General features: G+C 38.5%; 1 protein-coding gene across 2 annotated transcripts in view; it reads right to left on the bottom strand.

The window, feature by feature from the left end:
- Window positions 1–16,303, bottom strand: part of ZC2HC1A (zinc finger C2HC-type containing 1A) — a 153,287-nt gene extending 136,984 nt beyond the window's left edge. Inside the window, exons 1-2 of one of the 2 annotated variants that reach the window (XM_069100158.1) lie at window positions 15,970–16,303; window positions 9,519–9,561 (exon numbers count right to left, since the gene is read on the bottom strand). The gene's annotated coding sequence lies outside the window, so the exon portion shown is untranslated. The remainder of the gene's footprint in view (window positions 1–9,518; window positions 9,562–15,969) is intronic. The other variant, XM_069100159.1, reaches the window with a different exon arrangement.
- Between the last annotated feature and the right edge of the window lie 731 nt (window positions 16,304–17,034).

Genomic DNA, 17,034 nt, shown 5'->3' with positions numbered 1-17,034 from the left:
GATGGATTTCTATAGTTTCTATATTATGAGTTTAGGTTATATTTAAATTCAAAATATTTAATTATTCCCTCTTAGCAGAAGTCAGCCACTCAGATGCAAGAGTAACAAAAGTTCACAGTAAGGATAAAAGTTTTAGGGTAAAACTTAGCATAATAAAAAGGTAAAAAACATAAGTGATCCAAAGATACAAGAGAAGATAGCATTGTGGAAAAGATAGTGGATCTGGAGTCAGGTACTCTGGAGTACCTGAGTTTATATCCTGGTTCTACCACCAATGAATTGTGTGATACTGGGCAAATCATTCATCTCTGAGCCTCAGTTTCTGCATCTATAAAAGGAGGGGGTGGACTAAATAATTTCCAATGTCCCTTCTAGTTCTAAATCCTATAATTTCCTATTAAATGACTGCTGAAGGAAATAGGCTAAGTAGGAAGTGAATGAAGCTTGAAGGCTGATTCACATTTTATCTTCTGCTCCAAGCAGTGTACCTCTTCCTCCCTTGTCCATCATCTTACTGTGAATGGTCAGTTCAGTTATTTTTCAGTTGTCTGACTCTTCATGACCCTATTTGGAGTTTTCTTGGCAAGGATACTGGAGTGGTTTGCTGTTTTTTTCTTCAGCTCATCTTACAGATGAGGAAACTAAAACAAACAGGGTTAAGTGACTTGCCCGGAGTCACAGGGCTAATAAGTATCTGATGTAATGGTTGAACTCAGGTCTTATTTTTGCTTTTTGGAGGGGGGAAGGCAAGGCAATTGGGGTTAAGTGCTTTGCCCAAGGTCACACTGCTTTGTAAGTGTGTCAAGTGACTGAGGCCAGTTTTGAACTCAGGTCCTCCTGACTACAGGGCTGGTGCTCTACTCATTGTACCACCTAGCCGCCCCAGAACTCAAGTCTTCTTGACTCTAGACCCTGTGCTCTATCCACTGCACCATCTAGCTGCCCTAGCTGCTATGAATGTAGTTTAAAACCAAAAGATGGCGGAGTAGAAGCAGGACCTCCCTGCTGCTCTGGCTTCCACCTTCCCCAATCCATGTGAAAAGGGGACTCTAAACAAACTTTGGAGCTGCAGAACCCACAAAATGACACAGAGAAGCTAACCTCCTGCTGAGGACAGCCTGGCAGTCCAGCAGGAATTGGCCAGCACAGTGCTCTGGGAGCCAAGCCCAGCCCCACACCGAGGCTTTAGCCCCAGGGCGGGCCTGACCAGCTGCTGGCTGGAGGGATTCCAGATCAGCAGCAGCTGTGGCCATTTCCAGATTTATCAACATGTAGATGCGAAGGACAAAGTGAGAGGTCAGTGCAGTCTGGTCTTTGGGACCCAGTAAGTGGAAGTGCATGGCTTTTGCCCCCGGGGCAAGAAGCTGCTGAGACTCCAGCACAGCCAGCCAGCGCCATGTAGCAGCTTCAGCTCCTGGCCTGCAGAGTGTAGGGGGACCAAGCACCAGTCTGAGGGGCAATCACTCTTGCTTTAGCCTGCTTGGATCTGGATTGCAGTCTAGGGTGGAGGTCCTGGGGAGTGTGTCCAGCTTGCCAGAGTGTGTGGAGACCTCAGAGAGGGCACCCATCTAAAACCTCCGGCAGCTGAGAAAACCCCAGCATTTGGGATGAAAGCTCCCCTGTCTGGTGGCAGAGTACTATTGGGGCAAAAAGCCCAGGGGTCAAGTGACTGAGGGGTGACATGACCAGGCAAAGGAAACAAAGCAGATAGAACATTCCAACATTAGACTCCTATTTTGGGGACAAAAAGGAGCAAAGCATGGAACAGGAGGAAGACAGTGAAGTCAGAACTCCTGCACCAAAAGCTTCAAAGGAAAATACAATCTAGTTACAGGCCATAGAGGACCTTAAGAAGCAGATAAGAGAAGTGGAGGGAAAATTGGGAAGAGAAATGAGAACAATGCAAGAAAATTATGAAATGAGAGTTAACAGCCTGACTGAGAAAAATCACACCTTAAAAATAGACTAACTCAAATGGCAAAAGAGCTCAAAAAGGCAATGAGGAGAAGAATGCCTTAAAAAGCCTAATTTGCCAGATGGAAAAAGAATCTCAAAAGCTCAATGAGGAGAATCATTGCTTCAGAATTAGATTGGAGCAAATGGAAGCTAATGACTTTATGAGAAATCAAGATGCTGTTAAACAGATCCAAACAAATGAAAGAATAGAAGGCAAGGTGAAATATCTCATGGGAAAAACCACTGACCTGGAAAATAGATCCAGGAGAGATAATTTAAAAATTCTTGGACTACCTGAAAGCCATGATCAAAGTAAGAACCTAGAAATCATCCTCCAGGAAGTTCTCAAAGAAAACTGACCTGATGTTTTAGAACCAGAGGGCAAAATGGAGCTTGAAAGAATCCACCGATCACCTCCTGAAAAAGAAAACTCCTAGGAATATTATAGCCAGGTTCTGGAATTCCCAGATCAAGGAGAGAATATTACAAGCAGCCAGGAAGAAACAATTATATTGTTTATATATATATATATATAATATATATGTTTATATATATATAATTATATTATAATTATATATTCACAAGAATATTGTGGAAACACAATCAAGATAACCCAGGCTCTGGCAGCTCCTACACTGAGGGATCAAAGGGCTTGGAATATGATATTCCAGAGGTCAAAGGAGCTGGGATTAAAATCAAGAGTCACCTACCCAGCAAAACTGAGTACTATGTTTCAGGGGAAAATATGGTCATTCAGTGGAATAGAGGACTTTCAAGCATTCTTGCTGAAAAAACCAGAGTTGAACAGAAAATTTGACATTCAGATACAAGAAGCAAGAGAAGCATGAGAACGTAAACAGGGAAAAGAAATCATAAGGAACTTATCAAAGTTGAACTATTAACATTCTTACATGGAAAAACAATAATTGTAACTTATGAAACTTTTCTTAGTAGTTGAAGGTAATAGAAATATATATATATGTCTATATATGAGGATATATGGGCATATGAATACATATGTGAATGTGTGTATATATGTTTACAGATATACATAGATAGAGGGCACAGGACCAATTTAACAGGAAGGGATGATACTTAAAAGGTGAAATTAAGAGGTGAGAGAGGAATAAAATGAGAGGAGATGGAGAGAGACAGAATGGGGTAAACTATCTCATATAGAAGAGACAAGGGAAAATGGTTACAATGGAGGGGAAGAATAAGAAGGCAAAAGGGAATGGGTCAACCTTATTCCCATTGAATTTGGCTTGAGGAGGGAATGAAATACACACTAAATAGGGTTTCTTATCCTGCAGGAGAGTGGGGTGGGGGGAGGAAGAGAGGAGGAATGATGGAAGGGAAGGCAGGCTGGGGGGTAGGGAAGTTGGAAGCACCCACTTTTGAAAAGGTAAGGGATCAAAGTAGAGAATAGAACAAGTGGGAAGTGGGATAGGAGGGAGGGAAATATAGTCAGTCTTTTACAATATATCTACTATGGTATCGTTTTGCATTAGCCACACATGTACAACCTATACTTAACTGCTTATCTTCCCAGTAAGGGTGGGTGACAAGGGAGGAAGGGAATGAATGTGGAATTCAAAGTTTTAAAATCAAATATTAAAATATACGTATATATACATATGTATAATACTATTATTAATACTATCTTACATGTAATTGGGAAATAAGATATACAGGCACTGGGGCATAGAGATACACTGGAAAAGTCGAAAGGGGTATGGGAGAAAATATGGTAGACAGCAGATTGGAGGAGGGGATATCTTGTGGGACTGCTATTTTGGGGCAGTGGATAGGGGAAAAATGGGGAGAAAATTTGTAACTCAAAATCTGGCGGAAATGAATGATATAAATCAGGAGTTAATAAAGCATTTGAAAAATGAAAAAAATTAATAAAAACAAGCCAGACAAAATCTTTTTTGATGTCAATAGGATTTTTTCTCAAATCCCAACTTACTCTAGATTTATAGTTTCTGACAACACTCTTTTTTTTTTTTTTTAAAGCAATCGGGGTTAAGTAATTGCTCAAGGTTACACGGCCAGTTATTTCTGGGTGTGGTGCTGAGTGTCTGAGCCTGGGATTCGATTTCCAGGTCATCCCAACACTGGAGCCGGTGCTCTTACTCGCTGAGCCACCTGGCCGCCCCTTCTGACAACACTCTTAAAAGTCCAAGTCATTCATTTGTATTCATCCCAGGTTATATGCCCCTTCTTCCACATTTTTTCTAAATGTTCTTTTATAATCTGATGCTGTCAGATAGTTTTCTGTACAGTCACACTGCTTTCTCTGAATGTTTCTTCATTTTCTTTTTCAGTGGAATTATTTTAATTGTACCGTCAGAATTTTTTCTTTTTAGAATCACCAATTCCCTTTGTGCACTGATTCTACTTATGAAATCCTAAACAGGATTCCAAACTCAGGTTCATGTATTTCCATATACTCCCTTACTCCCTGCACCTCAGAAGCAGTGTGGGGTAATACAGTATATTGACTTGGAGTTGAAGACCCCATTCAAAATCCTGCTACAGACCATAATGCATGACCATGGCTAAATCATTAAACCCCTCTATGGTTAAAGTTAGTCCAGGATGGGTGGGGTGGGGGACAAAGAAGATGGGCTGCATGGCTGGGAAATGATGTGTCATCCTGTTTCTAGGCAAGAGAAGGCAAAAGCTCACGTACATGAACCCATTGTCTCAGAGTCAGAAACCAGGATCCTATAGACAATGAAGAACATGAATATAGCACAGGCTGCATGGTTTGTAAATGACTGGGAAACATATCACTTAAGGGTTTCCTCTCCTAGACCTGGCCCTGACTTCTAAAAATCAAAACCATGTCTCCATTGCTGTCTTATGCTGGAAATTATCTCAGTATTTGGAGTCTCCATGCCTTTGAGCAGACCCGTACAAGCTTGTAAACTTCTTCAAGCTGCAGAGAGGGGAGACTGGAGACAGGCAGACGATGGTCACGTGACAAACAGGAGCGTGCGCAGTGACAACTTTACATTTTCCGAGGGCAGCTGGAATTCCTTTGGCAGCCGCCAAAGCGCCTGCGCCGGAAAGTCCTGTGCTGCTGTGGGCTTCTGCGTCTGGAACGTCGCTCTACAAGACCCCTCCCCTTGTCCCATTGGTGAGTTCCTCATGGTGCCTGTATTTTGTGGAGGGTCCCAGGCTGGCCTTTATTTCCCTCCTAGTTCTGCTCCTGGCTTTCAGCTTCAAAACTGTATCTCATCACCAGGTGCTTTCAACAACCCGGCTCCCCTACTCCCATTTTTTTAGCTACTTTTTGTGTCTTCCTCCGTTAGAATGTAAGTTTCTTGGGGGTAAGGACTGCCTTCCTTTTTGCCTGTATTTCTTATCCCCAGTGATTAGCACACTACTTGACTGACTCATAGTAAAGACTTCATCCTTATTTTATTCCTTCCTTTGCGCTTTCCTTCTTGTGTCTGTGATGTAAACAATGTAAAAAACCCTAGTGTGGAAACTCCCTCCACTGATGTTTAGTGGTAACCCCCTGGGTTAGCCAACACTGGGATAGTCAACACTTGGAACACTGAAAAGTTACACAGTATGTGTTGGAGGCAAAATTTGAATAGAGGTTCCTGTTATCCATGCTACTTCTCAAGTTTATTCAATCACAATCTTTTCTCACAAGAAGCTACAAAGTGTATGTACCCCATTGTTTCAGTTTCGATGAAAGAAATTAAGATTTTCTCATGAAAGAAAACTGTATTTTAGATTGTTTTTTAAAAAGAGATTTAGATAGCTTGTGTGCATATATAGATAAACCCAAAAAAATGATGACCATGACATATCTTTTCTACATTGTGACTTTCCCCATCATGGTTTCAATATATCATGAGCTAGCATAAGAAATAAAATGGGAATTTTGTGGGAGTTTTGCAGATGACAAGCGAAGGTCAGCAGATGACACAAAAAAAAGTTTAAAAACTCAGAAATGCATAAAATATATATGTATAGTATTGTGTAATGTCAACCCAAATTTTATAGTAAGGTAGTGTAAATATCCCATAAAAGAAAAAGAGAAAAAATTCAGACATCTTCTCTGGTATGAAGGGAGGGTCAAAAAATTTTACATGTATTTTCCAGATTGCAGTGGTGCCATATCCCTAATCCCTGTAATGTGGAAAGGACAAATGTAATTATTTTTGCTAACTTATTCCTTCATGAAAGGCAGTGTGGTATTGTGAATAGAGAGTTGTCCTCAAAGTCAGTAATACCAGGGTTCAAGTTTTGCTGCTGATGTATGTAGGCTGTGTGACTGTTATAATCACTTAACCCCTCAGTGCTCTAGGAAATTCTCTACAATTATAATTTACAGAGAAGGTGCCAACTTTTATCGGTAAAGGGAGATTTTTCACTTGTGATTTCCCTATACCAGTGAAATCACATGTCCCATCCCAATTCCCTATCTATTCCATCATTATCAACACTAAAATGATGATTATAGGAATCAGATTTAGGACTTTATATATTCTCAAGTCTGGTCCCTTCATTTTGGGAAAATTGAAACCCTAGATATGAAATGCAACGGTGCAGTAAATGAGTTTGGAGACTACTTAGGAAAGTAGAGAAAACTTTATTTATACTTTCTCATGAGAGAAAGCCCCTGTTGCTCATATGGTGTCTGCCAGGGGAGAGCAACAGGTAGAAACAAGCCCATGGTTATATAACCTTCTAACCCAACCCCTCAACTGGCCTTCACTCTAATTGGGAGAGAGGCCGGCCCACAACCTAGGCGTGCGAATCTATCTTGGAGACAAAGGACACAGAAACATGTGGGTGTCCAATGCAAGGCCAGGAAGGCAGTTTTATCCTTATTTGACATATCTTGTGCTGAAGTAGCACTGGGGAGGGTCTCCATTGCTCTAAGTTCCAGATTCCTGTAAGGTCAGGTGACTTCTAAACTTACGCCTAGTGGATGCTGAAGCCATTCTAGATTTGATTTTTCAGAATGGGGAAACTTCATTGCAAATTATCCCTCACAAAATAATTTGCCAAAGATCACAAAAGTAGTAAATATCAGATCTCAGAGTTGAACCTGGATCTTATTCTAACTCTAAAACTCTTTTCATTACCACACTACTAGGAATAAAAAGAATTGGTTATTTAAAAGAATTCATGATGAACATTCCAGGAATGATTCTCCATTTCTGTAAGTGAATGTATCTGATCATGTCAATTCATGCAATACTACTTTCATCATGTAACCTAACCTACGCTTGTCTAAGCAAGCCCAGTTTGCCTAACATGGAGACTTCTGTGTCCTCTATCATATGGATAGTTTCCTTTGATGGACTGTTTGCATCTTTAAAATTGTGAGACTGAGCCAGTTACCCTCTCTCTCTTTTCAGTCACTCTTATCTGCTGTGTCCATGTGTATATATGTATATCATACATATATATTTTATGCATTTCTGAGTTTCTAAACTTTCTTTGTGTCATCTGCTGACCTTTGCTTGTCATCTGAAAAATTTCCCCCAAATTCCCATTCTATTTATTTATTTTGCTTTGGGAGGGGGGGGAGAGAAGATAAGGCAATTGGGGCTAAGTGACTTGCCTAAGGTCACAGGGCTAGTTTTTTGTGTTAAAGTGTCTGAGGCCTGATTTGAACTCAGGTCTTCCTGACTCCAGGGCTGGTGCTCTATTCACTGTACCACCTAGCTGCCCCTCCCATTTTATTTCTTGTGATGGGGAAAGTCATAATGTAGAAAAAATAACTGCATGTCATGGCCATCATTTTTGGTTTATCTATGCACACAGCTATCTAAATCTCTCTTTTAAAAAATTAATTTAAAATGCATTTTCTTTCATGAGAAAATCTTAATTTCTTTCATTGAAATTGAAACAATATGGTACATTTTAATAGGAATATAAATTTAAAATATAAATGGGGATATAAATTTAAGATCTTCCATGCCCCTAGGCCCTTTGATGGGCTTAAGTGCACCTGGAGCCTGTGGCGGGAGGCTTGTTTTTCAGGAGATACTTTGTGATTGGGCAGTGGGTCAAGAGGGTAGTGACATTCTCTGAGCCAGGAGAGGGCTATATAAACCCTGATGGGAGCTTTGCTTTGGGGCTCATTTTGAGAAGCGTTGTGTGATTTGACCAGATGAGACTCTGGGCAGCTGTTGAGAGCCCTCTGTTTTTGACAACCCAAATGTTGATGCTTCCCTCTCTGGTAACTGTGACTAGGTATGGATGTATGTAATGGTCAGACAGTTGGAGGCCTGTCTGCTTGAAATGTTTCTCTGTCTTCTTGTAACATCTGCTTGTAACTTCTGTCTGTATATTCTGAAGTTTGGGGTGCTGACTTTTACCCCTGAACAAGGTAAATGATATGTTTGATTGATTAAAGCAAGATTGTTAACCCATTTTGAGTTGCTTTCCTTCAGAAAAGCAGATCTAAGAACCTGTGTTGGCAGCCACCCTGGGGATGCTGGGGTGCTTGCTGCTACATACACAGTATGGGATCTTCACTCCCTAGATGTTGCAGGAAAAAAAAAGGAGCAGAAAGAAAGAAAAGGACAACTGGTTCTGTCCCAACAGTTTTAAAGACACAGGTAGCCAGTCAGAGGAGGGTACTCCTTCTAATGTATCAGGGGACACAGCAGCCTGTGTCCCCAGCCTAGATAAACTAGGCATGATCAAATAAGCCTAGGTTAAAATGAGATACAATGGTTAAATAAAAATGAGCAAAAACATTAAGGTCTGGCAAAAATTATTATGGTTGTATTTTTTTTGACAGTTTGAGATTGAAAATATGTGTTCTATTGTAACAATCAGATATAGTCTATATATAGGTTATGCCTTAGGCAGGTTTCTGTGACTCATTTGAAATACTGGCACTTCCTCAATTCAGGTATTGAAGAGCTGATTTCCTCCCCCAGGGTATACTGGAGGAAAGGAGGGAAGAATAATAAAGTCTGAGTATAAAAAGATCACTAAAGGGGAAAAAGAGTAATACTGAATTCCAAGAAGGTGTTTTAAGATAATTTATGACTTGATTTCTCCAAAATGCAGCACTTATCAGATATAACTCACAGCTCAGCACCCCAGTGTCTGGGTTTACACATACAGGTCTCGGCCTTGGTTGATGCTAAGAATTACATCTGTTTGGCTTATCTTATCCTCTCCTAGAGTTCTTTGACAAATGTATAAGTATACATCAATGCTGCTCACATTTAGGTGGGTAAAAAGGCCCACATCTCCTATAAAATCATTCAAGGTAATAATGTGTTAGTTGTGCATAGGAAAGGATCTCTTTTACCTCCTTAGAAATGTATCCATCCACAAATATGTACATACATGCATACATACATATATTAAACTCAGCAGGTTTAGCAAGATTCCGTGAATAATGCAAAACAAAAACCCAAACACAGTACCCTATGTACACAGTTTTCCTTCCTCTCAGGAAAGGTCTCCAAACTCATGCATTCTATGGTTTGAACTCTTCTTGGAAGGAAAATACACTTCAGGTTGCTAGACAGGCATTACTTCAGAACAGTAGTGATTCCTACCTTGACTCTAGAGAGAGATCCATGTAGGCATCATGATGCTACCCTGAAAGTACAAAGAAGAGTTATTGTTTGTTGTTGTTTTTCAGTTGTGTCCAACTCTTCATGATCCCATTTGGGGTTTTCTTGGCAAAGATACTGGAGTGGTTTGCCATTTCCTTCTCCAGCTCATTTTACAGAATAAGAAACAGAGGCAAATAAGATAAAGTGACATGCTCAGGGTCACACACCTAGTAAGTGTCTGAGGTCAGATTTGAACTCAGGAAGATCAGTCTTCCTGATTCCATGCCCAGCACCCTATGCACTGTGCTGCCTACTGGAAGGAAGAATAGCAACTGCTAGCAGCACTCTCCTCTAGTCATTCCCATAGTGTCTAAATAACAGATAAATTATGATTGAAAACAAAGTTCAGATCTTTTGCTTTTTGATGTTTAAAGCTTTAGTCCCTTGTTTATCCTCCAGTTCTGGGGGACTTATGCTTGTTTTTTTGCATTCAAACTGGCATTGCCTCAGAACTGCCACTGTATATAAAAAACTGGATTGAGGATATCCTTGTCTTGCCCCAATAGGTAGGCACTGCTTAGGAACTTAGACTGAGAAGTAGGAGACTTGTTAAGACACAACAGCCTGTCCGAGGTGGGATTTTTTACTATATATAAAGGGAAAGTTGGGAAGCCATTTTATGGCTGTCATCTTTTGAAATAGGCCTACCATTGTGCTTAAGGGGGACTAGATTTCTCATTCCCATAGGACTGGAGAATTCCAAAGATTGTATACAGATCTGTTTCATGTAGGAAAGTGTTGAGAGAACCAGCAGCCATATCTACTGCTTTTTTGCTGCAGTATCTGAGGTCTGGGTATTTGTTACTCTAGCTATCTGCCAAAAGATTTATTTGGTGCCTCAAAATATGATTCATACATGAACTACCTTTCATTTCCCCGGCATGCTGACAGACTTACTATAACCACTCATTTGGAAATCATTTGCTACTTTCCAGTCTCTCAAAATAATCCAACCAAAACCAGAAGAATTTTTCATTTCACTTTTATGCTGTACCTTTTAGTACATTTTCTGAGTACCTGCTTTCTCTCATCAGTTAGAACTGGATTTCCCAACTTATGTATGTTTCCAGAGAGCCTGAGAAGCTTGTCAAGGAGAAAGGGGGAATATTTGATAAATAATTATATTGTCCTATTCAAGTATTCTAAAAGAAGTAGTATTAGTGAAAAATATACAGATTTTTTTAAGTCAATAAAAATTTAACAAATTTGTGATGCTAAAAGTGTTGATATGTACTGAATATTTTTCTTTATGAAAATTAATTGATATCTTAAGTTTTTATATTCATATATATGACAAAGTATAGAGTATATTACCTTTCATATTGAAAAAGGACTACACTGAGGGGTGGCAAGGTAGCAGAGTGAGTAAGAGCACTAACCCCAGTGTCAGGATGACCTGGGGATCGAATCCGGGCTCAGACGCTTAGCATCTACCCAGAAACACCTGGCCATGTAACCTTGAGCAAGTTACTTAATCCCAGTTGCTTAGGGGCGGACAGGTGGCTCAGCGAGTAAGAGCACCAGGTCCAGGGTCAGGATGACCTGGGAATAAAATCTGGGCGCAGATACTTAGCACCACACCCAGAAATAACTAGCCGTGTAACCTTGAGCAAGTTACTTAACCCCAATTGCTTAAAAAAAAAAAAAAGGACTATACTGGAAAGAATTTAGTGAAAGTCCAGGGTTAAAAGGACCCAGAAATATTGGTAGCCCTTACATTCGATAGTAAGTTCATAAAGTTAGAGATTTTATCCTATAGCACTAATAATAATAGTAATTCACCTTCATGTTATACTTTACAGTTTATAAAACACTTTTCAGTACTATAGCCTTGCAACATAGGTATTATACATATCATTATCCCCATTTTCCAGATGAGGAAACAAGGTTCAAAGAGATTAAGTGATTTGTCAATAGTAAGCCAGAAAGTAAGAGACAGAGCTAGAACTTTATAGGTCTCTTGGCTATAAGTTCTGTTCTGTTTTTTCTTCTTTGGTTACTGCATACCACCTAACACACTGCTTTGCACAGAGTGGACCCTTAGTAAGTATTTGTTAATATGAGTTCATTGATGTGACTTTGATCAAGTCAAGAATAGCAGTATGTTTGCCTGTTGCCTTAACTCCTATTTTATAATTATCCTGGGAGCTTGAGTTACAAATATAAGGGCAAAAAATCCCTACTTGTAAAGAGCTCACGTTCTAATGGGAGAAATGACAAGTATATATAAAAAATCTTTAGTAGAAATATAATTAAATAACCTTATATGCACCCAAATATTTATTCATTGCAAAAGTTTAGCAAAGAAATAGAAGTGAGGTAGATACTCTTCAAACTGGAAATGACTTCATACGGTGTGAGATATGAATGTAATGAAGTAGTACTGTGCTATAAGAAGTGATAACTATGACTTGTGAACTGATATAAAGGGAAGTAAACAGAATGAGGAAAATGATCTACAAAATGACTATGACGACATAAAAGGAAAGAACAAATGGGGGAAAATAAGTGAGAATGGATGCTGCTAAATTTGAAGACTAAACTTGTCCCCAAAGAAGAGATTTGAGGAAACAACACACACACACACACACACACACACACACACACTCTCTCTCTCTCTCTCTCTCTCTCTCTCTCTCTCTCTCTCTCTCTCTCTCTCTCTCTCACACACACACACACACACACACACGCATACATACACACTTTTTAGCAGATATTGAGGACTGTGATTATGGAAAGGTGCATATGTTGTTGTATGTTATCATTAGGTGAATAGACGACAATTGGAATATATTTTTATTTAGTCTCCCCAGCCTAAAGCTCCTTTTAAAATATAGAGTGATAAATGTCCATCTAAAAGCTCATCCCCTGGGAAGAACCAAGATTTTAAATGAGTCCAGTTCTGGGCAACACATTTTTGAAAGAACATCGACAATAACCAAGTCAATTAATCAATCAATTAATTAACATTTATTGAGCACCAAATTATGCCAGGCACTGTGCTAAATGTTGGGGATACAAAAAGAGGCAAAATATACTCCTTGCCCTCAATCTAATTGGGGAGACAACATGCAGGATAAAATATGAGAATTGGTTCAAGAACCTAAGGGTACTCAGGCTAGATAACAGAAGATTTATGGAGGGGTATGATTACTTTCTTCAAATGAAATTAAATTAAACAAAATGGTTTTTTTTGATACTATATTAAAAGGTGCTGGGTCAAGTGCCAAGAATACAAAGATACAAACAATACAGTCCTTGTTTCAAGGACTTTATAGTTCAATAGAAAAGATATAATGTATGTACAAGTATGATATAACACAGTACACAAAGACAAAGGGAGATGTGTGCAAAAAGTATTATGAAAGGTGAGGGAGCACATAGATCATGGAAGCTCCATGGAAATTGTGGCTCCTGAACTGGAATAATAGGATTTCAAGAGATAGAAATGAGGAAGGAATATTTGAAGGATAATTATTATCAGACTTATGTTGCTTGGCTTCAGATGACAAAAGTTTGATCAATGTGTGGTGAGACCTGTCAGATCATCCACTCTGACTTTAATCAAGTGTGAGAAAGAGGAACATTTATAAAAGTTGCTGTGGTTCCTTATGGCCAAACCATTCTTGGTACAGTTCAGTGTGGGTCATTTTAACTGTAGGGGGTGCACTCTGCAAGGCTATGGGGACCACACAGTTTTATTAATGATTCAATGAAATAGGAAAGAATCTCAGCTAGTGCTAAAAAAAAAAAAGATTCAAGGAACTTTATTTATACAACCATCCTTTTGGGGCTGACTGCCTGACTTTCCTACTCCTTCTCAGGTAGACTTCTCCCCTTTAAGGCTACTCTTAATGTTCATTTTAGGTCACCTGGATAAACAGGTGACTGAGGACAGGGAAAGAATGCAGTGTGTTTTCCACAAGGTCCTAGATCTTCCTAACGCTAGCCCTGCCAAGTGGTAAAGCTATATAAATCAAGCATTGACCTATAGAGCATTAGCTCTGACATTCATCAAGACACCATGTTCAAGTACAATTCCTAAATCACCACAATTGCCTTGAATATCTTTTACACATCTTCCGCAATACCAGTGGAATAGCAAATCTTTTGAAGCAGCCATTTTCTTGGGAAACACAATACCCTAGTTACTTTCTCCACTAAAGCTGTGTCTGTCTGTAGTTGTTGGAATAGAGATTTCCTGCCCAAACTCTATTACTCCTGATTGTCTATTTTTCTTCTTGTGGTAATTTTTAATAAAAGCTATGGCCAAAAACAATATTGCCATTTCTGCATATCAGACCACCTTCTATCCCTGGTGTGAGCTGCAACAAGGGAATGACCTTGGAGCCTGTTCATTGACCTGAATCTGGTATGGATATTAGGACTGGAAGATGCCAAAAGGTGTCTTATTTCTTGTAACAACAGCAGACAACTGTTGGAGCAGCTGGGATACAAGTTTAAAACTTGTTAAGAATAGCTAGAGTATTTTGAATCCCAGCATCATATAGCCACTTGTGGATTTGTTAGGAATAGAAGTCAAGTCAACTCAAGCCCTTGGATTCTTGGAATGAATGGAAACAAATCCTCCTGTCCCCCCTTTCTTTGGAATGTTAATATGTGCAGATTCAAGTATTTTCAAAAGCTCTAAACCCAAGCATTGACGTAAGCATTTGAAAAAGAGAAGCCATTTCAGTAGCAAAGCCGTGTCCAGTTTCTCATCTTTGGGTGAGGCACACATAGCATAAATTCAGTGACATGTGAGAACTAGTCATAGCTGTTATGCTAGCATATCTGTCAGGGTTTCAGGATTGCCAGTACATGGACTGTAATAATGGATGGACATTAATATTTCTACAGTGTGAAGGCATGACTTCGATGGACTTGGCACTGGTGACAGATGAGGGTGACCATGAATTACTAGCATCTGCATTAAAATGATATGATTTTTCAGGCCTTAAACCTAAAAATACAGATCTGAGCTACAGGTATATGAGTTTTGTGCCCTAGAACTTTGGCTCTATCCAAGTTTGTCATTTATCAAGCCAACTAGTGACACTAACAGTCACAGAAAACTGCCATCACTGATTTGTTTTCAATTTTTAAAAATCAGACCATTTTGAGTGCCATGAAAATCTTGGAACACGATACTTACTAGATTGTCATATAAGTCTTCCTCAGTCTAGGCACTGTTTTCTATCTACCCTGCCAGATTGCCTCTACTGTTGAAAATAAAGACTAGAATAATTTACTTGTCTCTGCCAAGTTATAATCTATACCTGGGACTCACTTCATTGAAGCGCTGTCTACAAATTCTGTACCATACTTGGTCTTTTTCTTTTTTTCCTTTTTTTTTTTTAAGCAATCAGGGTTAAGTAACTTGCTCAAGGTTACATGGCCAGGTGTTTCTGGGTGGATGCTAAGTGTCTGAGCCTGGGATTCGATCTCCAAGTGATCCCGACACGGGAACCGGTGCTCTCACTCGCTGTGCTACCTGGCCGCCCCGCATACTTGCTCTTTTTCATCATTTAAATAACTCCTAGAATGCCACCTTCTTCAAGAAGTTTTCACAATCTGTCATGAAGTATTAATAACACTGAAATTCCATTTCTGTAATTTTGAAATAAATGTCTTAATTTAATTCAACAAGCATTTTAAAGTGCCTACTGTGTGCCAAGTATCAAAGATACAAAGATAGAAAAAGACATGACCCCTGCCATTAAATAGCTTATATTTTTCTGGAGGATACAGGATGTATACAGATAAGTAATTACAAGCTGGAGAGGTTGTTAATAGCTGTGGAGGAAGGTGAAAGGAACAGCTTTATGTACTCTAAGTCTATGAACCCATTGTAGCAAGTTATTATGGGGTCTGATCTCACTTGTAAGATACCTCTCAGCATGCTGCTTAATTGGTTGTTGTATTAGTTTTATTTCTCAAGCCATAAGACATTCCAGAGGCATGAATGTATCATTTCTTATTAATTAATACACATATCCTTTTTTCATAAGTACTGAATTAGTTGGCTTGGGTTCTTACCCCAGTTTTTAGATAGCACTTTGAAAATAAACCAGAGAAACCTTTGTTGTCAGTATTAGTTACTCATATAAATTAATTTATAAGTTTTGATATTATTTATTTAATATCAATTTATTTATTATAATTAATATTAATTTATAAATAAAATTAATAATAAAACAAAGCCAACATTTTTGCCAGGAGAACATTTGTAAGCCATAGTCACCTCAGATCCTTTTTATAATAATAGATGTTTTTCTTCACTCCTAACAGCATAATTTCACTATTAAATTTTCTCCAGGTTCTGATGAAAGTCTATTAAGAATTTTCCCATTCTTGTGAAGAATAACAAGTAAATATGAAGATATTTTACCTGCCATAGTAGTCAGGAAACTCTTCTTTGTTCTCTCTGTAGTCATCACACAAAGTATTCTTTCCAGAATAGACACTTATAAGCTGCCAATTTCTCACAGACTCTTCATAGAATTCTTTTTATAATTTTTCTTTATAACCCTAGTCACAATAACCATTTTGAAGAGGAAGAGATTTCTCTTCACATCCTACCTTTCTCATAGATCAGAGATCAAAGATAAAATACCCTCATGACTCCAGAGAAGCATTTCATAACAAGCCGTTTTCAACTGATTTCAAACTCTCATATCTGTCAGCTTTTTGCAATATTTAATTTGAATCTTAAAGATATAATTATGGTATTTATACTCTGTATGGGAGCCTAGTAAAAGAAGTGTTGTACTATGGGAACTAATAAACAGGTGCTGGGATAAAGATGTTAATGTACTTGCATGACACATTACTAAATGACTCACTCATACACTTAGAAAATGGCATATTTTGACCAGATTAGCAACCTGCTATTTCAAAATATGAGATTACTGCCTAAAGTGTGATTAATTTGTTTGTTTCTTAGGGCAGCCAAACCACAGAATATTTGCTGTCTTTTTATAAGAAAAGTGATTTGATCACATAATGATCACATAATTCTGCTTAATGTTTTTGGAGACAAGACCCGTGATTTCATTGATAAAGAAAGAGGTTCTCAAAATTTTAGTCTCAGAGCCCCTTTACACACTTAAAACTTATTGAACACCCCAAGGAACTTTTGCTTATGTGGGTTCTATGTATCAATATTTATCATAAGTTAAAACTGATAATTTTAAAAATATTTATTCATTTAAAAAACAACAGTGAACCCATAACATGTAAATACAAATAGCATATTTTTATTAAAATAATCACATTTATTAAAACAAAAGAAATTATTAATGAGTAAGTAGTATTGGTTTATATATTTTTGCAGATCTCTTTAAATGTCTGGTTTAATTAAGGCAATGGGATTCTCATATCCGCTTCTGAATTCAATCTGTTGCAATATATTGTTTTGGTTGAAGTATGTGAAGAAAATCCAACTTTACACAGA

Source organism: Petaurus breviceps, unplaced genomic scaffold (genome assembly GCF_028583685.1).
Source record: "Petaurus breviceps papuanus isolate PSGF00001 unplaced genomic scaffold, PetGlider_PUasm1.0 38, whole genome shotgun sequence".
NCBI classification, from domain to species: domain Eukaryota; kingdom Metazoa; phylum Chordata; class Mammalia; order Diprotodontia; family Petauridae; genus Petaurus; species Petaurus breviceps.
Note: the sequence above shows the minus strand (reverse complement) of the source record. Positions and strands in the feature narration are given on the sequence as shown.